Source organism: Lepidochelys olivacea (genome assembly GCF_965140295.1).
Source record: "Lepidochelys olivacea isolate rLepOli2 genome assembly, chromosome: 12".
In the NCBI taxonomy this organism is placed as follows: Eukaryota; Metazoa; Chordata; order Testudines; family Cheloniidae; genus Lepidochelys; species Lepidochelys olivacea.
Genome location: NC_140422.1, coordinates 26,359,592 through 26,374,335, shown reverse-complemented (window position 1 = coordinate 26,374,335; position 14,744 = coordinate 26,359,592). Strand labels below are relative to the sequence as shown.

At 38.9% G+C, this 14,744-nt stretch overlaps 1 long non-coding RNA gene across 1 annotated transcript in view; it reads right to left on the bottom strand.

The window, feature by feature from the left end:
- LOC311529270 overlaps positions 1 to 14,744 on the bottom strand; it is a 229,688-nt gene that overhangs the window by 177,933 nt on the left and 37,011 nt on the right. The window contains exon 2 of the long non-coding RNA XR_014713812.1: positions 1,981 to 2,151. This is a non-coding gene — a long non-coding RNA (uncharacterized lncRNA). The remainder of the gene's footprint in view (positions 1 to 1,980; positions 2,152 to 14,744) is intronic.

The window sequence follows — 14,744 nt, the reverse complement described above, 5'->3', positions numbered from 1 at the left end:
AATGGCAAATTGCTAGGCGTGCTCAGCAAGCTGGACAAATCAGGAAACGGCATTTTTAAAATGTGCAGGGCTTTAAAGGGGAGTGGTGCCTTCCAGTCTCCATGAAACCTGAGCAGCGTTGTTCAACATGGACCGCTCTGGTCACAGCTGTGGGCATTACAGGACAGCTGCTGGAGGACTGTTAGGATCTGTGTCTACACTCTCACTTCATCAACCTCAATACATCAATCATGGCTCAACGCTACAGCTTGGGGAGGTGGTGTTACTAGATCAGTGTAACAGGGCGCTTACATCAGTGGGAGACAAATTTAAGTGTAGACACATGCACAGCTAGGTCGATGCAAGGTGACTTACGTCAGTCTAACTAGACCAGGCCTTAGTCCCCTCCTCTTGCAAGACTAAGCTATACCAGTACAAGACACCTTGATACTGGTATAGTTGCATCCACTCTAGGGAGATTGTAGCACTTCAACTACCTCAGTTATAGTAGCAACCTCTCCCAGGTAGTCGTTGCTATACCTGATACTGTAGCCAAAACTGTCAAAAGCTCACCAGGCTACAGCTGCCAGTTAGGCCCCTAAAAACATAGCTAGATTTTCAAAAATATTTGCTCCCATTATGAGCCTAAATGAAATGCTCAGCACCTAACACTTGCTACTGAGAACAGTGGGAACTGCTGAACACTTTTGAAGATCTGGTCACTTTCCTAAATAAGACCTGAGTTTGAAAATCTGGTTCTTGGACTATAGACCATAGCACTGGGCTCACCAGCTTAGAGATTTCCTATGAAACGCAAAAAACCATAATGCCTATGTTTGGGGAAAGAGCAATGCTAGTGGTTTCTGATGAGGTTCAATAAGGATAAGTGCAGGGTCCTGCACTTAGGACAGAAGAACCCAATGCACAGCTACAGACTAGGGACCGAATGGCTAGGCAGCAGTTCTGCGGAAAAGGACCTAGGGGTGACAGTGGACGAGAAGCTGGATATGAGTCAGCAGTGTGCCCTTGTTGCCAAGAAGGCCAATGGCATTTTGGGATGTATAAGTAGGGGCATAGCGAGCAGATCGAGGGACGTGATTGTTCCCCTCTATTCGACATTGGTGAGGCCTCATCTGGAGTACTGTGTCCAGTTTTGGGCCCCACACTTCAAGAAGGATGTGGATAAATTGGAGAGAGTCCAGAGAAGGGCAACAAAAATGATTAGGGGACTGGAACACATGACTTATGAGGAGAGGCTGAGGGAGCTGGGATTGTTTAGCCTGCAGAAGAGAAGAATGAGGGGGGATTTGATAGCTGCTTTCAACTACCTGAAAGGGGGTTCCAAAGAGGATGGCTCTAGACTGTTCTCAATGGTAGATGACAGAACGAGGAGTAATGGTCTCAAGTTGCAGTGGGGGAGGTTTAGATTGGATATTAGGAAAAACTTTTTCACTGTGAGGGTGGTGAAACACTGGAATGAGTTACCTAGGGAGGTGGTAGAATCTCCTTCCTTAGAGGTTTTTAAGGTCAGGCTTGAAAAAGCCCTGGCTGGGATGATTTAACTGGGAATTGGTCCTGCTTTGAGCAGGGGGTTGGACTAGATGACCTTCTGGGGTCCCTTCCAACCCTGATATTCTATGATTCTATGATTCTTTTTTTTTAAAAAAAAGTTCTCAATATTTCAACTCTCAGTCCTTATAAATGGCTAATGAATTATTTTCTGAATTAAATTATTTTAGAGTGAATGAACAAACAACTGACTATAGCTTTGTGAACTAGATAATAGGATTTGGGGAGGTAAAGGGATTCCTTTCAGAATTGTCTAACATCAAACTTAATTTGAATTGAGGTAGGGTATGAATTTAAAGCACAATGGCTATTCCTGAATAACTCCATGTGTGGACACAGTAAGAATGTCTCATTCCTGTTTAACTTAATCCATGAAATATTATACACACACCCACGTACATATATATGCAATAACTCCATGCATAGACAAACCTTTAGCAAAGTTCAGGCAAGAAAACATTGCCAGTCTGTAGTCTTACTGATGAACTGGTATATTGATTCTTGATAATCTTTTAGACTGCAGTGGTCAAAGGTTCAATCTCCTGTGGGCTACAAGCCTCAGGATGATCATCATCATCATCAGTGTCTTGAAAATGAGAGACCCTAGAAGCAAAAGAGAAACAGCTGCAATTTATCACAGGTCACTTAATTTACACATTTACTATGCAGATAAACAACCCCACAAACACTAAAATACAATAGCAGAGAGAGAAAGAGCACAAAGTGGTTAGTCCTATGATTGGCATCACCTTACAACTCACATTTCATATCTACTGCTGAGGGACTCGAGTGTTAGTCATTATCTCGGTCGTCATCATCATCATCATCCATGGTTGTCATCCTGGCATGTCCCCATGCATTCTCCCCAGCACCCAGGCTGGCCAACACCTTTTATCCAGTGTTACATTTATGCCTACTAAGGTTCACACATACACATAGGGATGTTAACCCCTTTTTCCTTAATTGCACTTGCACGCCCCAGGAATTTTAGGGTGCTCCATTTCTCATAGGCTGCCCTAGTTTTCCATATTCTCAATAGTATCTATGTTAATGAGTTACCAGAGCAATTTGAGGTTATTACAGAATCCCCCAAAATATTACTATCAGGCATTTTGTGGTATGAACAGGTACATTGCAGCATATTTTCCAGTCTATTGTTGCACAGTTTGCAGAACCTCAGCACTTAACATATCTTTTACTGTGATCTTACACTTTACTGGTACATGATTCTCTCTCAGTCAACTAGTCATGCCAATCTTGTTCAGGCCGGAGGCCTTTTATGGCCAAACTACATATCTTATGGGGACATCATCCCCAAGTCTGTAGACCTTGTATTACAGCCTTATTTTACTTAGATATCTAATACACTCTCATCAGTGATCTATTATTAGTCCTATTACTATTTATTAGTCCTATCTCCTTGTGGTGTAATCCTATTTGTAATTTACCACTTAAACGTACAATTCAAATCTAATCTATTACCCACGCATTAGTTACATAATTATATGATTTTATATATATAATTAATTAGTTACAAATTGCAGCAAATGAAAAAGGTCTTTGAATGCATCCATTTTCATATCAACTGAGCTAGATTCCCAATGATTCTTCCACTGTGCAGACAAAATATTAACACCTTGCTTCCATGAATCATCTTAATTCATTGCATGGACAAAGCTGAGTTCTTGACTCTGTTATAGCTGATGACTCAGAAGTGCAAAACACTGGACAAGTCTGAAAACAAAGTCTGAAAACAGAATTTGAGCAAGTGAACGAACTACTAAAAAAAAAAGCTGATAGTAAAAACAGAGACATTCCACCTGTACAAATTTAGAGACCAAAGTCATTTCTGACATGTAAATATAAAAGAAGAAGAAAAGAAGAAGAAAAAGAAGAAGACCTGGCCTATAACTATGATTAAATATGTTTGTTATGTTCTTACTAGTATTCTGTGCACTGTGGTTAAAAGCACTGATATACCATTTCAACTAGTTCACCATTGCCTAAATATGATGGCATTGTTGATTCCATCATTATTAAGCTAGTTGAAACCAGAAGTGTTTCATTATCTTATAGATTCTTGTGATCATGCTATGAAAATCAGGAAGGGGAGTACTGAAACAGGCTGTCTTTTTATTAAATGTTGACTTTCTATTCTGGTCACATCTACTGAATTCCTCTGACAAATTATCTGGTCATCTAATGAACCACTGATGTGGATTTTGGTTTTGTTTTTTTACTATCCAATTGGCCTCTCTATGGTTCTGATTCACATTGATATAAAATGTGTCCATTGCTGCTTTCAAATATGTATCTGGGAGAGCAGTGAATTTGAGCAGAATGATTTTTTATTCAAAGGAGATGTGGATCAATGGCAAGAAAAAATAAAATTAGCTGAAGAGTAATTGAGATAATTGAACAAATTTGGCTACCAACCAGAGAATTTATTAACTATTATACTGAACATTGGCCTTTACAGATCTGAAAATCTCGGAGTAGAGCACCAAACAAACACAAAATTATCTGTTTATATGCAACACTTCAATGTTGCTGATTGGAAAATACTGCTCCTGAAAGCCATTATGCCCTAGATTTATTGCAAAGGATGGTGATCATAACAGAATACCCACTGAACCCATGATTCCATGGATATGCCAGTGTTTGACAATCTGATTGCTGATTATACTACTTTTCTACTCCAGCCAACAGCAAATTTTTATAGGATCCACCCCCATAGATGTTCTCTGACACAATCTGATCCTCGGTTACTAAAGTTACTAAATATGATTATAGCAAGAGGAGCATGGAGTAAACAGAAATATGATAATTAAACATGCTAATTCAAAGTGATCCTTGCCTTTTTCCAACAACAGTGCCAAGATGAGGTACTAGCATTCAAAAGCACAAGACCTTTAACTAAAAAAAGTGAGTTAAGAAATCAGTTAATGAGTGGAGAAGGGTTTCTATTTACTTACTTATACCTTAAGATACAAATTACTAACCGTTAGCATACTGAAGATGTTCTGTTATGCCTTTCCTCAAAGACAATGCTTTCTTTTTAAAAATTCATGTGAGCTATCGGTATTTAACAACCCAAATTGGTTGCATTGGAATAAAGAAGGACAGAACTCTTGTTAGGGACCAAACACTGATTTCTGTTAATCCTGTACATTTATTAATTTTATGCACTTTATATTTTTAGTGGAATCCCTCCATTCAACATTTACCGTGTATGCAGCTGATGAAGAATTTGTTCCAATCATGTAAACATAATTATTCCCTTCCTTTTCTGCTTCATCCTCCAAGGGGTACTTCAGTCAGAAGTATGGTGCTGCCTTCCCCCCCCCCCAGATTATTTTTCATAAAATTTGAGGCATTTACTGTCTTTCATAGAGCAGGCCTATTAGTCAGTGAAAATTCTACTAACAGCACTAACCAGCATTCATTCATTAGCAAACGTTACCAAACTTAGCAACACTCAGACAACTTCTCATTTCCAAGCATATTAAAGGGTTACATCTTAGACCAATTTTACTGTTCTAGATTTAGACTGAATCTGCCTTGATAGTGCTGTCCCATTCTGGGCTGACGAGAAAAGCTAAGCTATCCATATGCTTAATTGCTCTCATAAATGGAGCACTAACAGTTTGTGTAGTGATGGTGTTACAGTTGCTGTTTATGGAATCATTCCCTTATTCCTCTTTTGTAAACTGAAATATTTTTTTCCTTGTACGTGCACATATTCTGATGGAGAATGGTATTTTTCATGAAATGTACTTGGCCTGCAAATAGAAGCAGAAGGGAAATGGAAGGCAAAGTAGGAGTAGTGGAATGAAATAAAGAAAAGGTAACTATGCTACATATTGGAGAAAAACATCCTAATTGCGAGCTCAGTTGTGGCTTTGCCCAAATTCCATGTAAGGAAGTGTTTGCCACAAGTATTCCACGCACTACGACATGCCAAGAGCAGCCCAGGAAGCAGGATGTGACCTAGAATCACAATTTGAGTCTTGGTATCCCTCTGCTCCAGGGAGAGACACCCTGTGCCATTCCTACACCTGACACCACATACGTACACCAGTGTGCCAGAACAGCTGCTCTACTCAGAGTGCTGTGGGGACAGAGTGAAGGCTCTACCCAATTCCCAACTCCACCTCACAGGAGCACCTTACTCTCCTGGATGAGCATGGAGGTGGGCCACCAACTGAAAACTAAATGGAACCTAGCTCTTGAGAAGATACCATAGAAAGCAATCCCACAATGGTTTGGGGGGGGACCAAGTGACCGGATAGGTCTAATCTCTATGATTTTATGAGTAGAGGGAAAGTAGTAGATGATATAATGAACTTTGTTTACACCACCACCATTCTTCTAGGGGTTAACATAGCCAACCTGAGATGGTCAAATGTGGAACTATATGACATCAATGTTTTTATATTATATATTTAGTACCTTTCCCAGAACTCATTTTAATGTTCATCTCTCCTGATTTATTGCCTACTCTTGCACACTCCTCCCCATATCCATGCATGAACTCGTCCTTAATATCTCTCTCTCACACACACACACACCTCTTTTTTTAAATCATTCCCCGAAGTATAGTTTTCAGAATAAAAGTTATCTGGTAAACCTGTTTTACACTATTCTGACACTCCCAAGTTTTTTGCTAAAGTACTTTGAAGAAGGATGGTCGAAAAATGTGGTCATGAAATTACTATAAAGTAGGTGTATAACTGTTTGAAAAAACAACTTACTCAAAGAGTAGTGATTAATGGTTCATTGACAAACTGGGATGATATATATAATAGGAACCCCCAGGAGGTGTTGTCCTGGATCTGGTATTAAATATTTTCATTAACACTTGGATAATGGAGTGGAGGGTACACTAATAAGATGTGGGATGACATGCCGCTGAGTGCAGTTGCATGTACTTTGGAAGAAAAGATCAGCACTAAAAAGAACCTTGGTAAATAGGAGATTTGGTCTGAATCAACATGATGAAATTCAAGCAAGATAAGTACTACAATCAGGAAGGAAAAAAAATCAAAGTAGGTAGGTAGTGGTACTATTGAGAAGGATCTGGAGGTTACAGAGGAGCAATTTGAACATGAGCCAACAAGGCTAAGGTTCTGGGGTGTCCTATGTAACATAACTGGAGGTAATTAATCCACTCTACTTAGCCCAGGTGAGGCCTCAGTTGAAGTACTTGTCCAGTTTTGGATGCCACACTTTAAGGAAGATGTGGACAAATTGGGGAGAATTCAGAGGACAGCAACAACGATACAAGGTTTAGAAAACCTGATTTATGAGGGAAAAACAACAGGGCATGTTTAGTCTTGAGAAAATAAGACTGAAAGGAGACCCCATACTAGTCTTCAGACCAAATATGTTAAGGTCTATTATGGAAAACAACAGTGATCAACTGTTGCCCAGGTCCACTGAGGGTGGGAAAAATAGTAATGGGCTTAATTTTCAGCAAGGGAGATTTCGGTTAAATATTAGGAAAACCTTTATAACTAACATTTCTGAAGTGTTGGCAGCAAAAAGGGACCAGTTCAATTTTCATGGGGTCCTTCTAAAGACACTGGCTCAAGCCTCCACCCAGAAACCTGGGAAACCCTATATACTGTCCTGGGCACCCTTGATGGGCAATACTTTCACCACTTGGCAAACACTGAATCCAGGGGTGAAAACAAAGAGAATGCTATTGGGGAGGGAGAAAGGGGGGGCAAGAGAATGAATATGGAAAAACCAGTGATTAATCCATTAAAGTATTTGATATAAGACTCCCACCCCGCATGGGGACATAACAGTCCCAGCCTCAGTACTCTTGGAAATTAAGAGTAGCTGGTACATTCTAGCCACTTCCCTCCTCCCTACTCACAGTTAGCTGTCCTGCATTGGAGACGTCCAAGGATGCTGATTGGCCAATGCTGACTAGGATGCTGTGGGCACTCTACCTTCTGGGTCAGCCAGGACAATTTCAGCTTTAATTTCTGGGTAGGGTGGCCTACACCAGATTCCCTTAGGTAAGCTGCTGATCTCTCTGTGGCTTCAGCCTAGGCTGCCTAGCTCTGCATCAGCCACTGCCACTCTGTCACTGCTCCTCTATGCTGTCCATCGCCTCAGAGAGGCTACCATTGTGCACTATTTGCTGTTTTGCAGTAGTCTCAGCTCAGCTCTTTAGAGTGAACTCAGTGGCAGCAAAGACGCTTAACTGAGACTTCACCTCCAGAGAGGCCCTAGAAGATATTTACCTCTTTTCCCTCTTAGCTCTGCCCAGGCTCCTTTACCCAACTGTGCCTGACAGCAGCCTCTGTCAGGGCGATCCCAGGTATATTCTATGTCAGCGTCTTGCTTTTGTATTTCCCAACAATGGTCAACAGCAATTTATTGCCCCCAACCTCAAAAATTCAACTGCCCTTTAACAAAAAAGTGCCCCAAACGGTCAATTATCTAAAATGCAAATGATGCCTGAGCCAGTCCATCAATTCCCTTTGCGCTCCAGCATATGCTGAGAGAGTTCCCTCCACACTGGAGCCCCTTCCATCTGCGGTTCTCAAGCAGCTGTGGCCAATCTTCTCACTTCACCAACAGGGGACAATAGAAGTCTCTTTACACACTAAGATTTCAGACCACAGTGCTTACTTAACTCTAAGGATAGGTAAGTATAGGAATGGGTTACCCAGGGTGGTCATTCCCATCCTTGGAGATTTTTAAGAAAAGATTAGGCAGACACCAGTCAGGTGCTATATAATGGAATGGTATACTTGGTGCCACTTGCGCATGAGAAGATGGACTGGGTGCCCTCCTGAGGTCCCTTCCAGCCATACATTTCTGTAGTTCTAGGATATTCATTGTTTAACAGAAATTTTGAACCGGACACAATATGATGACGATTCTTTTCTTTCAGACAATTATATTATTTTTCCTCATTGTAAAATGGCACAGCGAGCAAGGATTACAGCGATCAGCCTATAATTATAGTTATTTCAGGTGATGAATCCAAGCCAGCATTAATGTTAATTGTGAATGGTCCCAAAGTAATAGCAATGACATTTTATGACGCACTTGATTCAGTATCACATCTCACAGTAAGCAAGCCAATTAGTGGTGATTGGCCAAGGTTATCTTACATATATAAACAAAGTTACATTAACAAAGTTTCATTTTTCCATTATATAGCGGCATAACTGATGGGAGGCCATTTGATATTTACCCATCTCAAAGTATTCCACCCTGTCAATACAACTGTGAACTGTCAAATGGATATCATGGTAGATATGTTGTGGCATACCTGATGTCTAAGTGTTTTAATTATTTATAAACTGGGGTTTTAAAGCACTCAGACATGAATTAAACTATGTCTAAGACAGAGCTTGAAGTCAATTTTTAATTGATTCTGTCTAGTAAGTGCTGCTTAACTAAAAAATGTACAGTGTCTTTTCTTTTTTTTTTTTCTTACCCAGAATGCAGCAATTACCTAGTAGCATATAGCCAATGCACAAACTCTATATTATATTCCCCAAAATGATTATACTATTCCCATAATCAATTTTTCATACTTACCACATTACTAAAGTAACCTACATGAAAAAATTAGTTTACTAAAAGAGCTAAGATTTATTTCTGTACAACTACCATATTTGCACCAACCAGTTTAATTCCTTATCAACATTTCACTTAAGTATATTTTTCATTTCTCAGACTTAATGCATATCTGTTAATGAGGAATAGGTTGGTGAGAATCAAACAGATTATTATATGTAAAGAAAAATCTGTCTATATTCTGAAAGATTGCAGTCTTATTTATTTGAATGTTTTTCACAAGTGTAATATCAATTCCTTCTAATTATTATACTTTACTAATGAGCTCATTACAAGCCAGAAAGACAAAGTTAGTTTATGGTATGACACATTTGTGGTTCATTTATCAATACCAATAAAACATCATATGTTTTAAGGTATAATTTTTATTTCATTTAGATATGATTGTAGTTCATATGCATATTACTTTTTTGATACAACTGATATAGCTGCTGTAGATGGTAGAATCATACCGTACATGTAAAATATATTTTTCCACAAAAGAAGAAATACGTATTTCTATAACCATTTTAAAACCAATAGGGCAAGCTATATTAAACATACCTGTGAATTCAACAGAATTAGGAGAGGTACTGTGCCTAATGGCTAAATGCCAGTCTATTTGACCAAACGCTGTCCAACCTAATATAGGGCCCATAGTGTTCAAAACCAAAGTCAAAGCTTTTAGAGAAGTCACCTAGATTGCCAACTCTTGTAGCAGGAATCCCAAGATTGTTATCAGTACATACATGCATAGGACTTCAGAAGACGCACATGATGAAATCCTATAACAACCACATATCTGTCATATCGATAAAAATGACACTCAATATAATGTTTTCTTAAGGAAAGTTGGACAAATTGAACATAACTGTTCTGTCACATCATAATCTGAATAAGTAGGCTTGATGCGCTTCACTTTTGAAAGTTTGGGCATATACAGTGTCCATTTCACTTGCATGTTACAGATCTTACAGAAGACAAACCCATACTGCTACTCCACAATGTACTTCAATGTAATTCAAAATACCACACAGAAGGGAGTTTTTTCTTGTCATATTGGACTCAAATTTATTTCAATAAATCATAAATTGCATATAGAACCAATGTCAGATATCCTTTAAAAAGTGTTACTTATTTGACAGGTTTCAGAGTAGCAGCCTTGTTAGTCTGTATTCACAAAAAGAAAAGGAAGATTTGTGACACCTTAGAGACTAACAAATTTTATGCTCAAATAAATTTGTTAGTCTAAGGTGCCACAAGTCCTCCTTTTCTTTTTACTTATTTGACAGTTATTTGTAGTCCAAAAAAACCTTGCAATTCATTTCAACTCCATGGCCCTGATCCTGCAACAAGATATGTTCACATGCATCCCTGTACAGATCTTATTACAAGATAATGGCCCATATTACTATGATCTATTCTAACTAGCTATGCTTTATAAATTATATATAAATAAAAGCATAGGATATGTATTAGGACTGATTCAACCAGTACAGATAGTTGGAGGAATTTCAAGTCAGTTCTGTTAAAGATTTTTTTTAAAATATATGGATTACCATTTCCCTTCCTTCCCCTTCCCTTTTTATTATTTCATGTGAACTCACTTTTCCTATTTCCATCCTGAGTTGAAGAGGAAAAAAAACAAAACTGTCATTTTTTTTAACTCAATTTTGCATGGTCAGGGAGGTTCAAATAGTTCAGCTAAGGTTCAGACAACCATTGTGACTCTGGAAAGAAGTCTAAATATCACTAGTAATATCTTAAAGTCAGCAAATGTAAAAGCTAAAGAGTAATTGTTAGGTCACTGGGCCATTTCTTGATAAATTCTTAATAGTACCTGCCCATACTAAGAAATACTATAGTAGTTTATTTTAAGGATCTGAAACTTTACAGGTCTCAATAAATTGATAGCTATATTCGACCATTACAATAAAGTAGTGTATTTTTTTTTAAGTTTGACTTTCCTTATTGAGATTACAATCTGGTCATTTTACTAGATAGCACATATGCAACTTGCCTCAACAAGTGGGGGAACTTGATGAAGACAGCAGTGACCGGAAACAGTCCCAGCAGCAAGGGAGGGAGACACTTGCTAAAGGGACACTTGTTAGCTGCTTCCCCCAGGAGTCTCTGGCTCCCAGGGGCCAGCTGGGGGAGGAGAGTGCTGACTGGCAAGGGTTTCCCAGGATTTAACATGGAGCGGGGGCCATGTGGAGTTTCTTATGGTGCCATTCTAGAAGCCCAGCCCTACCCACCCCAAACTAGGAATGGGAATCCAGCCTGACAGATGCTTCAGGTCTAGCTGTTCGCACATCACGAAGGATTTTTTTCTCCCATTAGCCAATTGACAGAAGACCAGGGGATTTTTTGACTTCAAGACACACCACCTTCAAGCCACAGTGGCTTAAGTAGGAATGCATTTAGTACCTAACTGAGGTACTTGAGTTGAGCTGTTTATTCATTGCAGGTTGCAGCTGGTTTCCAGTGTGGTTAAGAGAATAAAATGAATGGGACTCAGAAGTAAAAGACCTGTGATTTTGGTGATGGGCCTTGGGGTCATGGGACAGGATGAGACCTTGTGGCCCTCATAGGCTGAGGTTCCACCTTCTGAACCCTCTGTCCCCTCAGGGGGAAGACGCTAAAACTCAGAGCTGAGTCCTGGGCGTAGGCTGAAGAGAGCCTACCCCAAGTTAGGGGTTACATGATAAGGAGCCCTATAACCCCAGTACTGGAACCAGTTAAATACCTGGTATAGGAGATGGGCAGGTAGTACCCCTCACCAATGTTTAATAAGAGCTGTGGCCTGCCACTTAATTTCATGCATCTGTCCTCATTTTGTTGTCCTGTCCATGTCAGTGGGTATTTGTATACTCAAATGTTTCATCTGCTTTATTACTCTCCCATCTTTAGTGCCATATATTACAAAAAATGTGGGGGTAATGGATGAAAACTCACACAATTGTAATTCTGTTGGGGAGCAGACATTCCATCCATTTCAGACTTTCTAATATTTGTGTCTGTTGTGAAGGGTGATTTGCTCCTAAAATGAAATACTTATCCTGGATAGTCTACATCACAGCAGTATCTCTTCACTACACTCCTCAAAAATACTTTCATATGCGATTTCATACTTATTCCTTCCTATTCCTTCTTTCCCGCCCCTGCTAGATTCTAGTCAGCAATATTCTCTCTTTTTGGTGTTTGGTATGGATAGACTGCTGATGTGAAAAATTCCTGTTCTGCACATTATACAGTGCAAGAGGCTCCCTGATGAGTCCTAACATCGAATCCCATTCAGCACAGCAGCACCTGACAGGCTAGCTACAATACTGCTGCTTAACCAAAAAAAGAAAGTAGGTAATAGTTAGCCTTAAACTCATTTGTGTTCTATATTATGTGGCATACGCTCCTAGCAAACCATCTAACAAAGCCGAATAGATTATTTCTCTTTACCTACCTTAATAAAAACTGCACTTTTATCCTTTCACATAACTTAAACATAAGTCAATGCATAAAAAATGTACTTCAAATGTTATTCACATTGTCTCAGACACCTCCGCCGATGAAGAGCTGAGATATAAAATTCACCATATAAACACAGTGCTATTCACCAAGTGTCCATCCCAATGAGTTTAAAAAAAGGGCCCACATTATGACCTCACTTACCTACAGTGCAAAGCATTGGTTTTCCTCCAGCACAGGTTCCTGGCTCCCAAATGTGTGATTTTCTACATTTTAACTAAATGGTGGTCCCCTCTCCCTCTTTCTTCCCCACCCCTGCTTTCACTTTTAGTCTTTTAAGCACATATCTATCTTGGGGGATATTAATTATGGCTCCATTGATCTTGCAATCTGCCGCTTGAGACCATATTTGTATTATTTATTTTAGGCTTTTTGTATGGAACCTATCACCGCCACACCATATTATGTATCCAGAAATTATGGAACATGTAATCAATACATATAGGGACCAGATAAATATCCTTATCTCCATTCTCCGTTTCATAGAAATTGTATACTCCTTGAGGAAGGGTCTATTTACTCTCTACACTGTCAATAAAAAAGTGGACAAGGAAGAATAAAAGAAAGGAGGTGTTTTGTGCTGAGATGATTTACTTACTGATACAGCAATTGTGAGTAAACAATCATGAGCAAGCATGAAAGTGATCAGTACAGTCTGTGACAAATGTATAGTGACTTGCCCAAGGTGATACAGAAAGTCTGTGGTAGAGCTGAGAACAGAACACAGGCTTCTTGACTCCCAGGCCAGTTTTCTATCTGTTGGACCATGCTCCATCCCAATGGAGTAGTATCTTCTAAATCAAGGAAGCCACTGTAAATGATTAAACAAGCCACTATGTCCCAAAGTCTTATATACAATTCACATATACAAGTGGTTAGTACTATCCACTTCCTCCCAACGTAAATAAAATGGGATGTCTAAGATAAAAGTCCAAAATATTTCTGAACCATTCAGCATCTCTTATTTTTGTGATACATATTCTTTATTTCAGAGATTAAACATGAAAAGGCCACTAACATGACCTTCTTATTAAATCCCTTGATGGAATTAAGTATTTCTCTTTCCCTTTGTTTATGTGCCATTGTAAGAATGTAGATGGACACTTAAACCGTGGGAAAAAAAATCCTGTTTAATGCTCTAAAGAAAAATCTACTGAAAGTGACATGAGAAGTCAAGTGGTGGTGCAAGTTACTGAAGATGACAAATGACAACAATGGTCCAAATTGTGTCTTCATTTAATCAGTGCCCTTTGAGGCATCCATACAATTTCACCACTGGATTCAGTGAAGAATTTGGCACCGTCTCTTTTGCTTAAGTGTTACCGAGAACTTTTCTTTTCTTTTTTTTTGGGGGGGGGGGGGTCCACAGTCTACTCAGTGGCAGATATAAACCATATTTGCACCTCATATCGAATATTACATGCATTGTTAGTGGTACACAGGTGACATTGATATAGGCCAAGACTGAACAAGTTGATTATGTATGTTCATTAAACAAAAGGCTACTAGCAGCATGATAACTGAGCAGTTGTCATTGATTGAAATTCTTGACAAAAATGAAACATGAGTTGTTTGAAAAATAATTGAATGCATTTATGAAATCCATGAATCATCCCTAGAATGCATGTTTATTAAATCAGAATTCATAATAAAATTTGTCTAGAAGGTTTTTGTACACTTTGGAGCCTCTACTGGTGGACAAAAAAAGCCAGATGTTCCTTCAGTTAAACTGAAAAGAACAGGCATCAAATAAATATAACATGTAGCAACAGAATATGATATAGAGTCTGAATATATGAACTTATTTTGAAATGAACAAACTCAAAGGAATATTTATAACAAGGAGAGATCTGAAAACTGAACACATTTGGATAGTTTTCTGAATAAAGAGAGAACATTGACTCTTGGGATTATTTAGGAAAGTAGAATTTATCATTTCTTGTACTAGGTTAATTGGCATTACAAAGGCCTGAAAGAGGTAAAACCAAAATAAATATAGAGTTAGGTTTTTCATTCCGCTAGAACAGAAAGTATTAGAACTGAATTAATATCCATTTAGGTCTCACCTCTCACGTGCGTGTTCC